At 46.6% G+C, this 15,868-nt stretch overlaps 1 protein-coding gene and 1 long non-coding RNA gene across 2 annotated transcripts in view; both read right to left on the bottom strand.

Moving 5' to 3' along the window:
• LOC144328074 (uncharacterized) overlaps nt 1–15,868 on the bottom strand; it is a 363,019-nt gene that overhangs the window by 156,102 nt on the left and 191,049 nt on the right. The window lies entirely within an intron of this gene.
• Nucleotides 1–15,868, bottom strand: part of SEMA3D (semaphorin 3D) — a 172,839-nt gene that overhangs the window by 155,467 nt on the left and 1,504 nt on the right. The window lies entirely within an intron of this gene.

Raw genomic sequence — 15,868 nt, 5'->3', positions numbered from 1 at the left:
AGTTATCTGTGGACAAATGCCGGCTCCCTTGGCCTGAGAGCTAGATGAGCGCTGCAACCTCATAGTCGCCTTTGACTGAACTTAACCGTCCAGGGGTCCTTTACCTTTTACCTATAAAGCTACTTCTTCCAATAACCCCCAACAACAGAATTGTACCACACATGCTAGAACCCTGACATTTACCAACTGGAGCATACAAAGTTTTATAAAGATATGCAACAGGCATACCTAAAAAAAAATTAAAAATTGAACCCAGAAATTTATTTTGAGTACGGGAACTGAACACAGCTCACAGTCCATCCATACAAAAACCCACTGCACCCCACTCCTGACAGCCACCTCATTACTTGATTTCTTCATTTCAGAATTATTGTTTTTGGGGGGAGTGAAGTTTATTTTGTTATTCAAGTGCCAGGAAATCCTTGTTGATCTGCTGGAAATCACGATAAATCTACCAGTAGCTCCCCATCTACCTTCTTCCCACCCCTGAACTACACGGGTTCAGAACTCAAATATTAAATTCGCTGGGCTCCTGCAAACAGGATTCCAGACTACTGTGAACTGGGTTATTAATCTTCTCTTTTATCCACCTCATCCTCCTATTATTCTGACCTTGTACCTTGATTTACTGCCCTGGCATCTCACATTCCTTCACAATATTTATACTCTATAAATATATAACTATGAAAGTCTGTTGCCTCCCCCACCTTTTGGCTAAGTGAAAACCATGAAAGTTCTAGTTTATTTGAGCCCATCAACATAAATCAGTCCAGAAATCAACCCATCCCTAGTTCTGTTATTCTTTTTATTTATAAGCTCTCTGGAAATAAAATTACTAGTCCAACAGGCCTCTGACTTTTGGCTAAATATATAAAAGCCCCAATGCAAAACAAAAACGAAAGACACCCGCATGGGAAGATTCCTGGCAGACCTGTCCGATAATGTGACTAGGTATTAAAAGCTGATAGCTTGGGCCCACTTTGATTCTAGAGCCAGGATGTCCAGAAGCAGAAATCTTCCGCATGCAATGGGTCTCGTTGCTGCATCTTTGCTGTAATCCTTGGAAGCAACGGATGGTCCAGTTCCTTCCAGCTATCACTGGTCTTTTTACTGAGATCACCAGAAACAGAGTCTGGATATAAAGATGCATGCGCACAAAATTAACTCAATAAAATAAAAATCTTGTTTTTCATATGTTGAGCTCCACTCGTCCCCTTTCCCATGTCTATTGTCTCCACTCCAGCCTCTTTGCATTAAATCCAGCCTTGAAGTGGTGAAAATATTTGGAAGGAAAACCCAAAAGAGCTGTTGCCCTTGAGAGATATTTACCTCCTAGGTGGACCAAAGAGCTCAGATTTGCTGAAGGGCTCATCCTATATATCTAGCCTTGTATATCACTATGACCCAACTTCATATCTCTTGCGCTGAGACATACGCAACTCTTGGCTTCCCTGCTGGCCTTGATGATTGGGAACCCCAAAACAAGAGAATGTTTTCCCCAGAAAGCAAATGCAAAACCTGTACCAGATATAATTTTCAAGAAACCACAGCAATGCTTTTTCAATAAGGAGGGGGGAATAGCATGCTCGCTAATAAAGAGAATATCATCATATGTGAAAACGTAATAGAAAGCATGTGTCTTGGAAAAGCTAACGTGCAAGATCAGATGCTTCCATGAGGACCCTTCCAACGTTAAAGACCAGCTGCTACGATTTACTACCTACCAATACCAGACAAAAAGACACCAGTGAGCTATATTACATTGTTATTTTCGACTGCAATCACAATTTTCAGTGTACAGCAGTTGCAACAAATCATTCTTCCTGTTCAAAATAATGTCTTTTTTGGGTGGGGTGCTGTACACCTTGTGCATCCACAAAATCTAGCCCCTGTTTTGGCAATGTTTCAACTTCTGCTGCTGCCCCCTCACTGGTGCTCCCCAGTCATGGCAGCAAGATTAATGTTGAGTTGCCCATGGCCAAAGTTATAGTGTGAGCTCTGAAAGGCACCTGCTATTCCCAAGATTGTACACCACCATGATATTTTTAATCAGCTGGTAGCTTATAAATGGGACGCAGGTGGCGCTGTGAGCCTAGGGCTTGCCGATCAGAAGGTTGGCGATTTGAATCCAAGTGACAGGGTGAGCTCCCGTTGCTCGGTCCCTGCTCCTGCCAACCTAGCAGTTCAAAAGCACGTCAAAGTGCAAATAGATAAATAGGTACCGCTCTGGCGGGAAGGTAAACGGCGTTTCTGTGCACTGCTCTGGTTTCACCAGAAGCAGCTTAGTCATGCTGGCCACATGACCCAGAAAAACTGTCTGCGGACAAACACCGGCTCCCTCAGCCAGTAAAGCGAGATGAGCGCCACAACCCCAGAGTCGTTCGCGGCTGGACTTAACTGTCAGGGGTCCTTTACCTTTACCTTTTTTTAGCTTATAAATACTTTCTAAATAAAAAGCATTCCATATAATTTCCCTATATTACACGAGCTGCAAGGGATGCGGGTGGCACTATGGGTTAAACCACAGAGCCTAGGACTTGCCGATCAGAAGGTCGGGGGTTCGAATCCCCACGACAGAGTGAGCTCCCATTGCTTGGTCCCTGCTCTTGTCAACCTAGTGGTTCGAAAGCACGTCAAAGTGCAAGTAGACAAATAGGTACTGCTCTGGCAGGAAGGTAAAGGGCATTTCCGTGTGCTGCTCTGGTTTGCCAGAAGCGGCTTAGCCATTCTGGCCACATGACCCAGAAGCTGTACGCCAGCTCCCTTGGCCAATAAAGTGAGATGAGCGCCGCAACCCCAGAGTCAGTCACGACTGGACCTAATGGTCCCTTTACCTTTACCTACAGGAAATGGAGGGGATGTAAACAGATTTGTTGGGATTTGTGCAAATGTTCAAACCCATAGAGATGCTCCCTTCAGTGTCATCATTCACTGCAGTGTATCTGAGGGTTTAAACAAGATATCAAGTGTACAATTTATTGAGTGCACGTTATTCTGGGGGGGGGGGATAGCCAGTGTGGGTGCTGCAATCCAGTTTGGTGGGGGAGAGGTGGGCTTTAGCCCTTTCCAGGTTTGATCCCCAACTCTTCACGCTTGCAATTTGCATTGCGGAGGGCAGTAGCAGTCCATGTGGTAACTCCCAGTCCCAGTCAACAATGACCATTAATCAAGGTTGATGGAAGTTGTAGTCTGGCAAGATCTGGATGGCAGCACTTTGGCTACCCCTACATAAGAGTGATTGAGAGATCCCACCTCCCCTCCAAAAAATATTCCAGATCCAAAACTGTAGCATGCAGGGAGCACTTCATTCAAGAGTAAACAACTTGATTTACATTGCATGCTGTTTGGCACTGAAAAGAAGGTAAACCAAATGTGTGTCTGTTTTCAGGTATATTCACAAGATGCATCTGAGGTTGTTGGCATTCACACCAAACAGATGTGTGGGTGTGCACACATGAATGTGCATGATGCCCGAGGTCATGGTGGCTGGGCAGCAATGAGGGTGGACTTTAGTCCTCTAGAGTCAGCTGACCATGAGGATGGAGTTTTCAGAATGAGAGTTTCTAGCTTCTTCAGTTTGGGTGCCATATCTGCAGTTGAAAACAGCAGAGCAGAAACCTCCCCTTTTATTTCTGGGCACACAGAAAAACTTGACCAACTCCAGTCTCTCAATCCAAGGAAAAGGCATGTATCAAAGGCAAAATTCAAACATTTCCTTTGAATTACTTAGGAGTAGCCAGTTATCTCCTCTTAGATCAAAGTCATGGGGGAAACAAAAGCTTCCATGCATGTACTTTATAGAGTGCTCCTAAAAGCCATAATAAATGGCAAGAATTGAAACATCTTGAGGAAAAAAGATCTATCAGAACAATAAAAGTATTTTTCCATTTTATGATGAGATCTTAACATGCCTTTAATAACTTGCTATCATAAACATAACTAGAGAGAGAATATGCAGCATTTTTGCTGCAAGAGGTCCAGTATCATTCCATAAAGTTTTGCCAAATGTTTGCTTATCAAAATTAAATATCCATGGGAAAGAATAGGAGTTGTATATGACTGGCCGGCTGCTCCCATCGACAACCTGGTCACCACATTCTCCATTAGTGGCAACTTTGTATTTTTATGCCGCAAACTGCCCTGAGATCTTTGGGTGAAGGTGGTATGCAAATTTAATAAATAAAATAACTATTTAAAAATTCCAGGTTGTCTTCCTGGGTAAAAGGTAAAGGTAAAGGGAGCCCTGACCATTAGGTCCAGTCTTGACCAACTCTGGGGTTGCGGCGCTCATCTCGCTTTACTGGCTGAGGGAGCCGGCGTACAGCTTCTGGGTCATGTGGCCAGCAGGACTAAGCCGCTTCTGGCGAACCAGAGCAGCGCACGGGAACGCTGTTTACCTTCCTGCTGGAGCGGTACCTATTTATCTACTTGCACTTTTGACGTGCTTTCGAACTGCTAGGTTGGCAGGAGCTGGGACCAAGCAACAGGAGCTCACCCCGTCGCGGGGATTCGAACCGCCGACCTTCTGATCGGCAAGTCCTAGGCTCTGTGGTTTAACCCACAGCACCACCCACGTCCCATCTTCCTGGGTAGCCCCACATAAATTGACAACCTAATGCAGGGTGGGAAGTTTGTGGCCCTCCCCAGTGTTTTTCGACTCCAACTCCCATCAGCCTCAGCAACCGTGACCAATGGTAAAAGATGATGGAGTTGTAATCTGACAACATCTGGAAGCTGACAGGTTCTCCATCCCTGCCTAAAAGGAATACAACCCAGACAATGCAATATATTTTCACATGAACCTGCTAGCTTAGAAGTTACACAGAAATAATCACCAAGACCATTGTTGTTGATGGCATCTGCCTGTCTTGAGAGACAATGGAGTCTGCATCTCTGGAAGGTGTCAGGAGCTCAGCCACGCAGCCTCAATGAGGGAGCCTGTCGTGGGGGCCTCTCTCAGAATTTTGTGTCCTGGGCCACCACCACCCCATGCTACACCACTGGCAGAGTGTGAATCAGGGTGGTTCACTTAGAAATGCAGACCCAAACGAAATCCATGAGCATCCGTGGTATGGACACACCTCTCTGTGTACATGACAGCTTTGAAATGAACTGGGAAGACACATTCAGGTATCATGTCAGCACCAGGTGTGCATATGTCCCGGAAGCCCTACAAAGAAGCTTTGGACTGGGGCAATTGGCCCAGTTACTAGCAGCAATAAAGAGGGCGGTCAGCAGCAAGAGGGCCAACTCCACAGGCCAATTCTTGCATCATATTGATCGTATGGGAAATCATATGGAAGCCATTTGTGCGAAAGCCATTCTGTCTCCCTCCACCCCACCCCACCCCTCGCATGCACATGTCACACGGTTTGTGTGATCTTAAACATGCAGCTGAATAAGAAGGATTTTGCTGGTATGGTTAAGATCACACAGACCAAGCAGGAAGCTGTTTGGGCAAAGAGGCTTCTTTGTGTGTTGTTGGGTAAGCAATTCCAGGAGCAACCACACAGCTACTTTCTGCAAGGTAGGCTAACCTATAGCTGTCAACCTTCCCTTTTGTTGTGGGAAATTCCCGTATTCCAGCACCGTTTCCCGCTGCTATCTTGGATTGTTAGATATCCCATAGACTGTCCGCAGGACAGGTGAAGCTGCTGATCCCTTATTTTCAAATCTGAAAGCTGACAGCTATGGGCTAACCCACAAATCAATCAAGGCCAGTAGGATGAATTAGTTCCAAATTACTCGTCCGAACGAGCCCAGGTTTGCCACCTGAATCATAGAAATGTGAGATACAATGAGGGACCTTTTCACATCCTGTCTTTATAACATCTGAAAATTCTATTTACCATTTTTTTAATCCTATTAATAATATTTACCATTTTTTAAATCCTATTAATAATAGTAAGTTTCAGGTTGGAAATCTACCTTGTGAAAGCAGATTATAATCTTATAATATTTGAGGAAATTCTTGTGAAGTACGGTTGAGTTATTATTATTTATGTAAAGCATTTTTACCCCATATTCCATGGCCTCTCCAGACCTTCAGATGCCAGGGGTTGATGTGAGACCTTTTGCCTGCAAAGTTGTTGGGCTCCAACCCATCCCTAACTGGCAACTGTACAGTTGCAGAGGGGTCCCTTCCCATTCTACAGTCATATGAGTCTACATGTAACCAGCTTCCACACAGTTCCCCAGTTGTTCCTCCTCCAGGTAAGGAAGAAAGCAGAGCCACATTCCCCAGCAAAGCAGATTGGGAGCCAGAGGAGACCCACCTCCCCCTTTGCTCAGTGCATCACTAGCCTGAGAGTCGGTCACAAAGGTGTAGGCTTGGCCTTGGGACTTCAGTTCTTGTTGTGTGTGCCCCTCCCCACCACCACACCACCACAAAAAAATGGGTGCAGATACACGGCAGGCTGGAGTTGCCTGCTTTCCCTGCTAACAAAGGCCCTTCCACCTTCCAAAGTTGCTGGCTAGGCAGAAATAGGTTTTCCAGTCACTCCTTTCCCAGGAAAAGCTTCACTTGGTAGATTAAGGCATGGGTAGGCAAACTAAGGCCCGGGTGCCGGATCCAGCCCAATCGCCTTCTAAATCCGGCCCGCGGACGGTCCGGGAATCAGCATGTTTTTACATGAGTAGAATGTGTCCTTTTATTTAAAATGTATCTCTGGGTTATTTGTGGGGCATAGGAATTCGTTCATTTTTTCCCCTTCAAAATATAGTCCGGCCCCCCGCAAGGTCTGAGGGACAGTGGACCGGCCCCCTGCTGAAAAAGTTTGCTGGCCCCTGGATTAAGGCTTCATCCAGCAGCTTTTAAAGGCACAGGGGGGAAAGTTAGCAGGATTATCTCAAGCAAAAGGTGTGCACTATTTCAACCAGTTAAAAGACCTTGAATTGGAGTATGTCTCAGGTAGTTTTTAAAGACACAAGATCTTTGCTGGGGGGGGGGGAGGTTGGCCATCCTGCTGCAGACAGAAGGTGTGTAAAGTTAGGTATATATGCATGTCCTGCCCCACATGAGTGACCATGTTCATGTGTGACTACGACATCACAGGCAGGACGCCATAGAATTTTGTCAGCTCCCACCCCAGCTCCATTCACACATCTGCTGCCAGTCATGAAACGAAGAGATGCACACACGTGTCAACTAACGAGCAACTTCAGCTACTAAAAACAGAAAGTGGCCTCTTCTCGGTGCAGTCATATACATTTATCAGCTCAACGCTGTTGTCACAACTCAGGAATGCTATTCAGGGACAGAGGAAAACCATATTGCTTTAAACGCTGAAGCGCCTCTAGCTACGGTTCCATTGGATGGATGTGGCCTTTGCAAAATACTGGCCACTCCTGGAATGATCGATATATGGTTTGCACATAAAGGCAAAACAAAACTGTAAACTTGAATATTCCAGGAAATTCAACCATTTCCCTTCTTTGGTATAAATCACAGTCCATTCCCCTCCACCCCCACCAGTGAATCATAAATAAATATTCTAAAGGCCTGGCTATTTTGGCAAAACATCTGCTTCCTGAAGTAATCCTCAGGCATTTACCAAGTAGGTTGGAAGCAATCAAACTGCTTGCTGTTTTAAAGATTGGAGACACACACATGTGTATTCAGAGGGAAGAGACGCATATTTACGGAAAAGATGAGAACAGTTGGTTTCCTCGCCAATGCTCCGTGGTACCCTGTGGTGCTTCAATTAGAGGTCAGGCTAAGAGAACCAAGAAAAGTTTGCCCACCAAACAAGTGCGCCTGTCTGATTGGGACGGGCTGGGCAGTCCTTTCCATCCTGTTTCGGTCTCCCTGGCAATCCAGCATAGGTCCAAGCCACTTCCCTGTGTGCCGTCCCACCCTCCTGCGTACATTTTGTACATGCTTTGGGGGGTGGAATTCAGTCATTTTACACAAATCACCCACCTTTCAATGCTTGTGTTTTTCTCACCAGGCAAATACACATTCGGAATGCACCTTTTTGTGTAAAAGATGCATTTCTGTGCACATTTTTTGTCCATCAAAAATCTGTTCCGATCCGTAAAGAAGTTGGGATGTTTCAGATTGGGTCCATGGAAGAAACGAGAACCAAATGAATTTCTCCTCCATGCTTAGCAGAGAAGGAGCGTTGGGTTCATTCTAGGTCACACCCACAGTTTGCAAGGGGTGACAAGAAGGTAGGGATGGCTGAAATTGTCAATTTCAGTCTCTCTCTCTCTCTGCCAGACTGTTCCCTGCCTTGCTGGCCTTTCCCCACATGGCCGTGTGAGTGTGTGTGTGTGTGTGTGTGTGTGTGTGCAAACTGACTCCAGCTACAAAAGCTGAGGCTGCTGAAGAGACTCTTGAGCTGGGGTGCTGTTGAGAGGGTTTTGTTTGGCGGGTGAGAGTGGGTGGGTGTGTTGCTGTTGTTGCTGTTAATTTTTTGCATCTTTATTTTGGACCTTATGAATTATGTGGAAATTGTGCAATTCGGAAGTGTACTTTCTGGTGCTTCGCTTATCGTTTACGCTTTTCTTACGTTTGCAGCTGTGCAACATTTTATATGTTGTAAGCCGCCTTGAGGTTGGTTTTAACTTTGGAAAGGTGGCATAGGAATCAAGTGAGTGATTGAAAAGCAGGTGAGTTACAGCTCTTAATCTTGGATTTCAAAGTTTGTGAAGAGTAAATATATACAGAAAGGATGCATTTAGCTGAAACACCGATGGACGTGGAAAGAGGGAGGACGAGTGAGCAGAAGAGGAAACAAAAAGGGTGTATTCCAGGGCTATTTTAAGCCCTGGCATTGTTAGGTTTACAGTATGACATCTAGACAAAGATGTCAGCTTTTGCTGAAGTACGTCTGAGGTGCAGCACTATTTAAAAAGGTAAAAATAGCTCAGCGGAGGAGTTAAAGGCTGCTTCACATGAATTAAATGGAGCCCTTGCTCTTCACGGTTTCAAATGCCTTGCAGGCATCTCTCTTCCAAAGCTTGGGGTTTTTATGTGGCTCATCCCCAGCCCAGGCAAATTCCACGAAAACAAGGAAGCAAATGAGTAACACATTGACAGTACTTGTGTGTTTCCATTCAACACCACCTACTGCTGCCACTGGATTCTGCCTGTTTGGCAGAGATCCAGGAGAGAAAGGGGCTGCCTTCATCTCTGAAAGACCAAGGCTGGGCAGGGTGAGGGGAGGGGGCTGCTTTGCTTTGGAGCAGCACAGCACCTTGTTACCTGAGAGGCGTTGTCCCCAGGCAGAGTACTTCCAGGTGGGATCACACTAATGCGGAGATTTCTCATAATAAAAAGCAGGAAAGCAAGAAAGATGGGGGGGGGGAGTATTCCCACTGCCTATGCCTTTCCTATCCCAATAATCCCTTGGAGTAATACAGGGCCGTCTTTAGCATATGCGCCACCAGGGCCCAAAGATCTGCCCAGCGCACCCAAATTTCGCGTGCACGGCTTTGGTAAATGAGCGCACAAAGTCAAAAGTCCTTTAGTGAAACAGTAGGTATACCTTTCAGTAATACCTAGTTATATATGTATTTTGTTTTTCTAGCTTGATCAAAATTATTATTTCATAACAGAGAGATAGTTAAGAGCTTCGGTGGCTTCAGCGGCAGGCGCCTGGCGCCCCCCATAATTCAGCGCCCGGGAGCCCCGCACCCCTTGCACCCCCAGGTAAAGACGGACCTGGAGTTATTCATCAGAGCTCATCAAACTTCAGAATTACTGGATCTTTCCGTGTTTTCTACTGAAAACCAGAGGAGCATGCAATAAGGAGGAGACTGAGAGAAGGTGTGATAGCCATTTCCAAATATCGTAAGGGCTGTCACACAGAAAATGGAAAATGCTTCTTTTCTCCTGTTCCAAAGGCTTCAAAATCAAGTTACAAGAAATTAGATTCCCACTCAACATCAGGAAGAACTTTCTGAGAGTGAGAACTGTTCAACAGTGGAACAGATTCCCTCGGGTGATTATGGACTCTCCTTCCTCGAAGGTTTTCCTTCTAAGTAGTAGGGGTGGCCTACTGTTGCCACCCCTTTGGAAATAGTTTGTGCTGGTCCTGGGGGTTAAACGAGAGGCGAGGTCCGAGTCCAGTCCGAGGTCAATGGTGTGGTATGGAGGCTGTCCGTCAAAGCTGTAGCTGGGTCCAAGGCAGGGAGTCGGGTGGGGTCAGGAACTCTGGCAGAAGAGCAGGACAAGGTGCAGGCAAGAACAGGCTAGCAACAACGTTGCTCCCGCAACCTGGGAATGGGGCTGATTGGCTTTTATCTGCCCTGAGGCATAGGGCGGCCCCGGTCCACAGGTGACTCGCCTCTCCTGGCCTGGAGGCGAGCACTCCTCCTGCGGGAACTTAGTTCCCTCCGCCTCTCTGCCCTGAGCCTCTGTAGCTCAGGAGAGGCTGGAGGGTTACCGGACCCAGAGGCAACCTCAGCTTCCCCTGACGGGGCTGAGAGTGGAGCACCTGCAGGCAATGGGTCCTCCATCACCTCAGGAGCCAGAGCAGACTCAGCTGGTGCCTGCACCTGAGGATCCAGCACAGGTGAGGACCCTTCAGGCTCATGCCCCAGCCCCAGCTCAGCTGGTTCTGGAGGCGGGGAATCCTGTGCAGGCTGGGATTCCGCAGGTTCAGCCTCTGAGTCTGAATCCCAGGCCATCACATAGTTGTGGAAAATAGTCATTCTTCAGCAATGATCTGAATTGTACACAAGGGATTTTATTAGCTTTAGTAAGTTTGTAGCTTACTAAATACGCCAAGGTGACGCGGGTGGCGCTGTGGGTAAAAGCCTCAGTGCCTAGGACTTGCCGATCGAAAGGTCAGCGGTTCGAATCCCCGCAGCGGGGTGCGCTCCCATCGCTCGGTCCCAGCGCCTGCCAACCTAGCAGTTCGAAAGCACCCCCGGGTGCAAGTAGATAAATAGGGACCGCTTACTAGCGGGAAGGTAAACGGCGTTCCGTGTGCTGCGCTGGCTCGCCAGATGCAGCTTGTCACGCTGGCCATGTGACCCAGAAGTGTCTGCGGACAGCGCGGCCTATAGAGTGAGATGAGCGCACAACCCTAGAGTCTGGCAACACTGGCCTGTACGGGCAGGGGTACCTTTACCTTTACCTTTAAATATGCCAAAGGTAATAGATGGCCTAGAAAAAAACCTAGCAAGCTAAATACAGATTTAAAGGGGTTGTGTGTTTTTTTAGATCTTTAATGCAGTGTTCCACCACAAGCCCAAACCCACTTAATTTCAAGTCTATCTCACTTATTGCAGTGAAACAGATCCCACGGGAAATGTCTCTCACTGCTGGCACTTGCCAGAAAGAGATTTGTTGACCACTGGTTTTGGAAGCAGGGAAGGAATTTTGCAGACTCTCAAATCCATACCCTGATCCCTTAATGATAGCCAAAGACTTCCTACAAAGACGACACCAGCATTTAGCCCTTTAGTCAAGAGGCATCGCAACAGGCAGTCAAGTCGGCTCCGGACCAAGGTGGAATCAATGCTCAGCTCAAATTCTCTCACCATCACCACATGAGAAATGATTCGCCCATGATTCTTACCCTTAGTCTATTATTATTCAAGAAATATTATTATTAATAATACCCACGCTTAGGTCCCAGGGTGAGTTGCAACATTAAAGCACAATATCAAATATATAGCATTTTTTTTAAAAAAGAAGTCCGCCATGTGGAAGAAAAGATCGACTGCAATCAACCTCAGCTGGTCCAAATTATGAAAACTTTACGAAATCAAACTACTGGCATAGAAGAAACAACTTTAAATTTGTTCCTTGATTTAAATTTGAAAGTTAATTCTAACAGCACGGTCCTAATCATGTCTACTCAGAGGGAGTCTCATTGAGTTCAATGGGGCTCCTCCCCAGTAAATCTCAGAGCATCTTACAGGAATTCCACATTTACATTAAGGAAGCATGGGTGAGGTGCAGAAGATGAAAATTTATGATAGCAAAATATTGGGCTTTTGAATCCTATGGATTCAGTGAATGGGGTGGTAAAGGGCAAAGAGAACACAAGAAAGAACCTGCTGAGGAGATTTCACCCCTCCCATATCCAAGAATCTGCTGATGTTCTCTGCTGATTCTCCAGAGAGGAGGGGGCGGTTTCTGCTCTCTACTTATCCAGCCTCACATCAAAGTGTCGGGGAGAGAGAGACTGAGTGTTAGAGAGAGATCATGTGTATAGATAAGGTTGCTGCTAAGAGCAGCTGCAGACACTCAGTGCAGTTCAGCTTTTTCGTTTAGACCTCATTTAGCTCTGTATATAGTTGTGTATTATAGTTGTAGATAGAATAAAGAAGATATTCTACAGAGCTGCTCTCCGAGTTGTTTATGCTCTGCTATACTCTGCTGTGCAACGACTATCTTCTTGTGGAAGTGAATCCGGTGCTCACAGCTCTAAGCTGTGAGTCCACAGCACTTTGACCTGTTCCTGTGGAGAAGGTGGTCTCTGGAAATGCTACCCAGCTCGCCTAGCCCAGTCGGGGCTGAGTGGATGAGTCCAGTTGATGACACTGGCTCAAGGGTGGTGCTGACACCTGCAGGGTCAGGCCAATGGCCCAACTAGTCCAGCCTCCTGTTCTCACAGTGGCCAGCCTGAAGCCTCTTTAGGGAAAACCGCAAACAGGACCAGAGGCCTCTCCCATCTCCTGCGCTTTCCAGAGAATGGTGCTCCGAAGCTAAGTGCCTCTGACCATTTCCATCTTCTCTCCAATGGAAAGCAATCTCCTTCCTCACAGGTCTTGGACAAGGAAAGGGGGAAATGGAAGGATGCTTCTCATTTTCTCTTGGTAGGTAACCCCATTGAAGGTGAATTCCTGACTAGGTGCAGCTCACCTGCAGAGAAGGCGAGGAAGAGGAAACTGTGGAAGGGCCAGTCCATTTTGACAGGCAAAACGAAACGCTCTGGGACCTTTTATAGAGTAGCAGCAACTGCTGGCTTGCCTCCTTGTTTCTAACATTTGCCTGACTACTTTTCAGCACAAAACTGCTAAATAACTTTAATAAGGTGCATGTTGCTCGTAACTCTGTGCGTCAGGAAAGGATTAACGCAGAAACTTCTAAAGAAACCTGCCGTTTCCGTCACCAGAATCAGAAGAGAAACGAAGTTATGATTCGTCTGTTCACAAAGACGACTAGAAACTCACATGGGAGGCAGAGAAACAAGCCAACAGATCTGTGAGCTTAGAAGGATGAGCTATTGGAATTGGGGAGTGTCCTTGGCGGTTATTGAGCCCAACTCTGCTCAGTGCAGGGATCTCGAAGCTAGGGCATCCCTGAAAGAGGGCAGTTCTTGCCATTTGAAAGTTTTGTGCAATTTGCCATTGGTTGCCAGCTCATTTCCAGACCCAATTCAAGATGCTCACATTGGTGCTGGAAGCCCGAAATGATTCAAGTCTCGAATCATTGGCAAGACCATCTCCTTCCCTCCAAACCTTCTGAGATTGGGGTGGTGGCAGCTGTGAGCTGTGGAACTGCCTCCCCACATAGATGCATCCGGCGCCTCCATTATGCAGCTTCCGGAGGATGCTGAAGATTGGATTAAGTATGTAAGTAAGTAAGTAGTTAATAGTTCTCATTCACACATAGGAAATCACAGCCTCTTTACTCTGACTTTTGAGATGTATATTTTTAGAATGCACCTCAATTTTTATTATTCTAAGTTGTATTAAACCGTCTTCAAATTTGCATTCTAATGTTGTAATCACCTTAGGACCTTAGGGTGAAGGGCAGGTAATGAATAAATAAAAACGTAATATTCAAATAATCTTCCTTCTCTCTTGGATCAGGTTCGACCCTAGTTTAGGGTCTCCTGTCTTCTCCGCTTGCCATAAAGAGGAAGTGTCCTGCTTGGCCTCCTGTCAGGGCACGGAGGGCAGGGGAACCAATATGGCCAAGCTGGCTGAGGCTGATGGAACTGAAGGCCACTAAAGACGCCTACTTCTTGGGAGAAAAGCAATGGCAAACCTAGACAGCATCTTAAAAAGCAGAGACATCACCTTGCCGACAAAGGTCCATATAGTTAAAGCTATGGTTTCCCCAGTCGTGATGTATGGAAGTGAGAGCTGGACCATAAAGAAGGCTGATCGCCGAAGAATTGATGCTTTTGAATTATGGTGCTGGAGGAGACTCTTGAGAGTCCCATGGACTGCAAGAAGATCAAATCTGTCCATTCTTAAGGAAATCAGCCCTGAGTGCTCACTGGAAGGACAGATCGTGAAGCTGAGGCTCCAATACTTTGGCCACCTCATGAGAAGAGAAAACTCCCTGGAAAAGACCCTGATGTTGGGAAAGATGGAGGGCACAAGGAGAAGGGGACGGCAGAGGACGAGATGGTTGGATAGTGTTTTCGAGGTTACCAGCATGAGTTTGACCAAACTGCGGGAGGCAGTGGAGGACAGAGGTGCCTGGCGTTCTCTGGTCCATGGGGTCATGAAGAGTCGGACACGACTAAACGACTAAACAACAACAACAATCATTTGGGGGGCAGGAGGCACCCGTGCTCCTCCAGAACTTCACAGAGCATGATACTGAATGCTACCACTGCAGAGTGAGGATTCAAAATCTTCCCCAAAAGGCTGGGCACTAATCAAAACCATTTTTTTTATTTCAAACTCCTGCTGCTCCGAATGAAGTTTGCAATGGGAATGCTACAAGAGAGGCCAGTCAGGAATCCTTGTTTGAGCACAGCGGCCAGAGGCAATTACATTACACTCCCTGAATGACAATACTTATTCCTACATCTCACAGCCAATACTTGCAAAAGAAGCAGTTGTTTTAAAACAGGCCCCGACCTGGTGTCATCCAGATGTTTTGAGCTACCATCTCCCCCACTCCCCGCCAGAACAGCAGCGCTTGGCAGGAGCTGATCACAGCTGGAATCTCAAACATCTGGAGGGCACCGGGTTGGGGAAGGCTGTTTTAAAGCCTTAACTGCACCCCCCTTGATAGACTGGTCTCTGGTTTCTGGCACCATCCTAAGCAACTCTCATGTGCTGGGGGGGGCACTGAAAAGTGAACTTACACAGTTACATAGTACAGAGTTGTTACAGATGTGTTTACCCAAATATAAATGCAACTGATGGAGTTGTGTTTGGGCTGATTGACCCTAAGTGTTTACTATGTGATTCGGAGTGACTTACTGGTACCTCTGGCCCTTAGAACTTATTTAAGTGCACCCACCAGAAAGGTTAGACAGTTAACATCTGAGTGCCATGAAATTAACAGGAGGAGGAGGGAGAATTGCCTTAATGGAGAAGTTATACACCACCATCCATAAGTCCTTCATCCCAGTGTTAATCATCATTGGCCCTGATCTGTCCGGGATGGGGGTCAAAAGACTTGTGCCTGCAATGTTCCTACCCAACTAACACACCTGTGCTCTTGGAAGAGAAAACACTACTTACAGTTCAACCTGTCAAAAGCTCCCATGGAGAGGATTGCAAGGGAAAGATGAGAAAAGATCTGTGAGTTAGGAATCCTTTCTCCCTCTAAGCTTTTGGTGGTGGGGGGGGGGGTGAGTTTTGGTTTGACATTACACTGCTCCAGCTCCTTCCAAAGCTCCTACTTAGATTTATTAGCCACCCTCAACTAGAAAGCACCCACTGAGCAGCCGGACATGCTTTTCAGGCAAACATGAGCAGAAGTCACAGTAGGAACGCACCAAGTTTAATCTCCGAATAAAACTGCAATCAGCTGCAATCCTAGACACATGTGGTCAATCCTCTTGGGTTAAATGAGGCTTACTCCCAGCAGCTGAGAGGTGCATAAGATTTCAGCCTTAGGATCATGGTGCAAAGAAGCAGCGGCAGGTGGGATACGCAGGCGACAGGCATCCTTGGAAAATAGCGAGCGGCCAAGAGGCAAGCCCCCGTTTCGCCA

The sequence above is a fragment of the Podarcis muralis genome, chromosome 6, assembly GCF_964188315.1.
Source record: "Podarcis muralis chromosome 6, rPodMur119.hap1.1, whole genome shotgun sequence".
Taxonomy (NCBI): Eukaryota; Metazoa; Chordata; class Lepidosauria; order Squamata; family Lacertidae; genus Podarcis; species Podarcis muralis.
The sequence above is the reverse complement of the archived record's forward strand: the minus strand, read 5'-3'. Positions and strand labels throughout refer to the sequence as shown.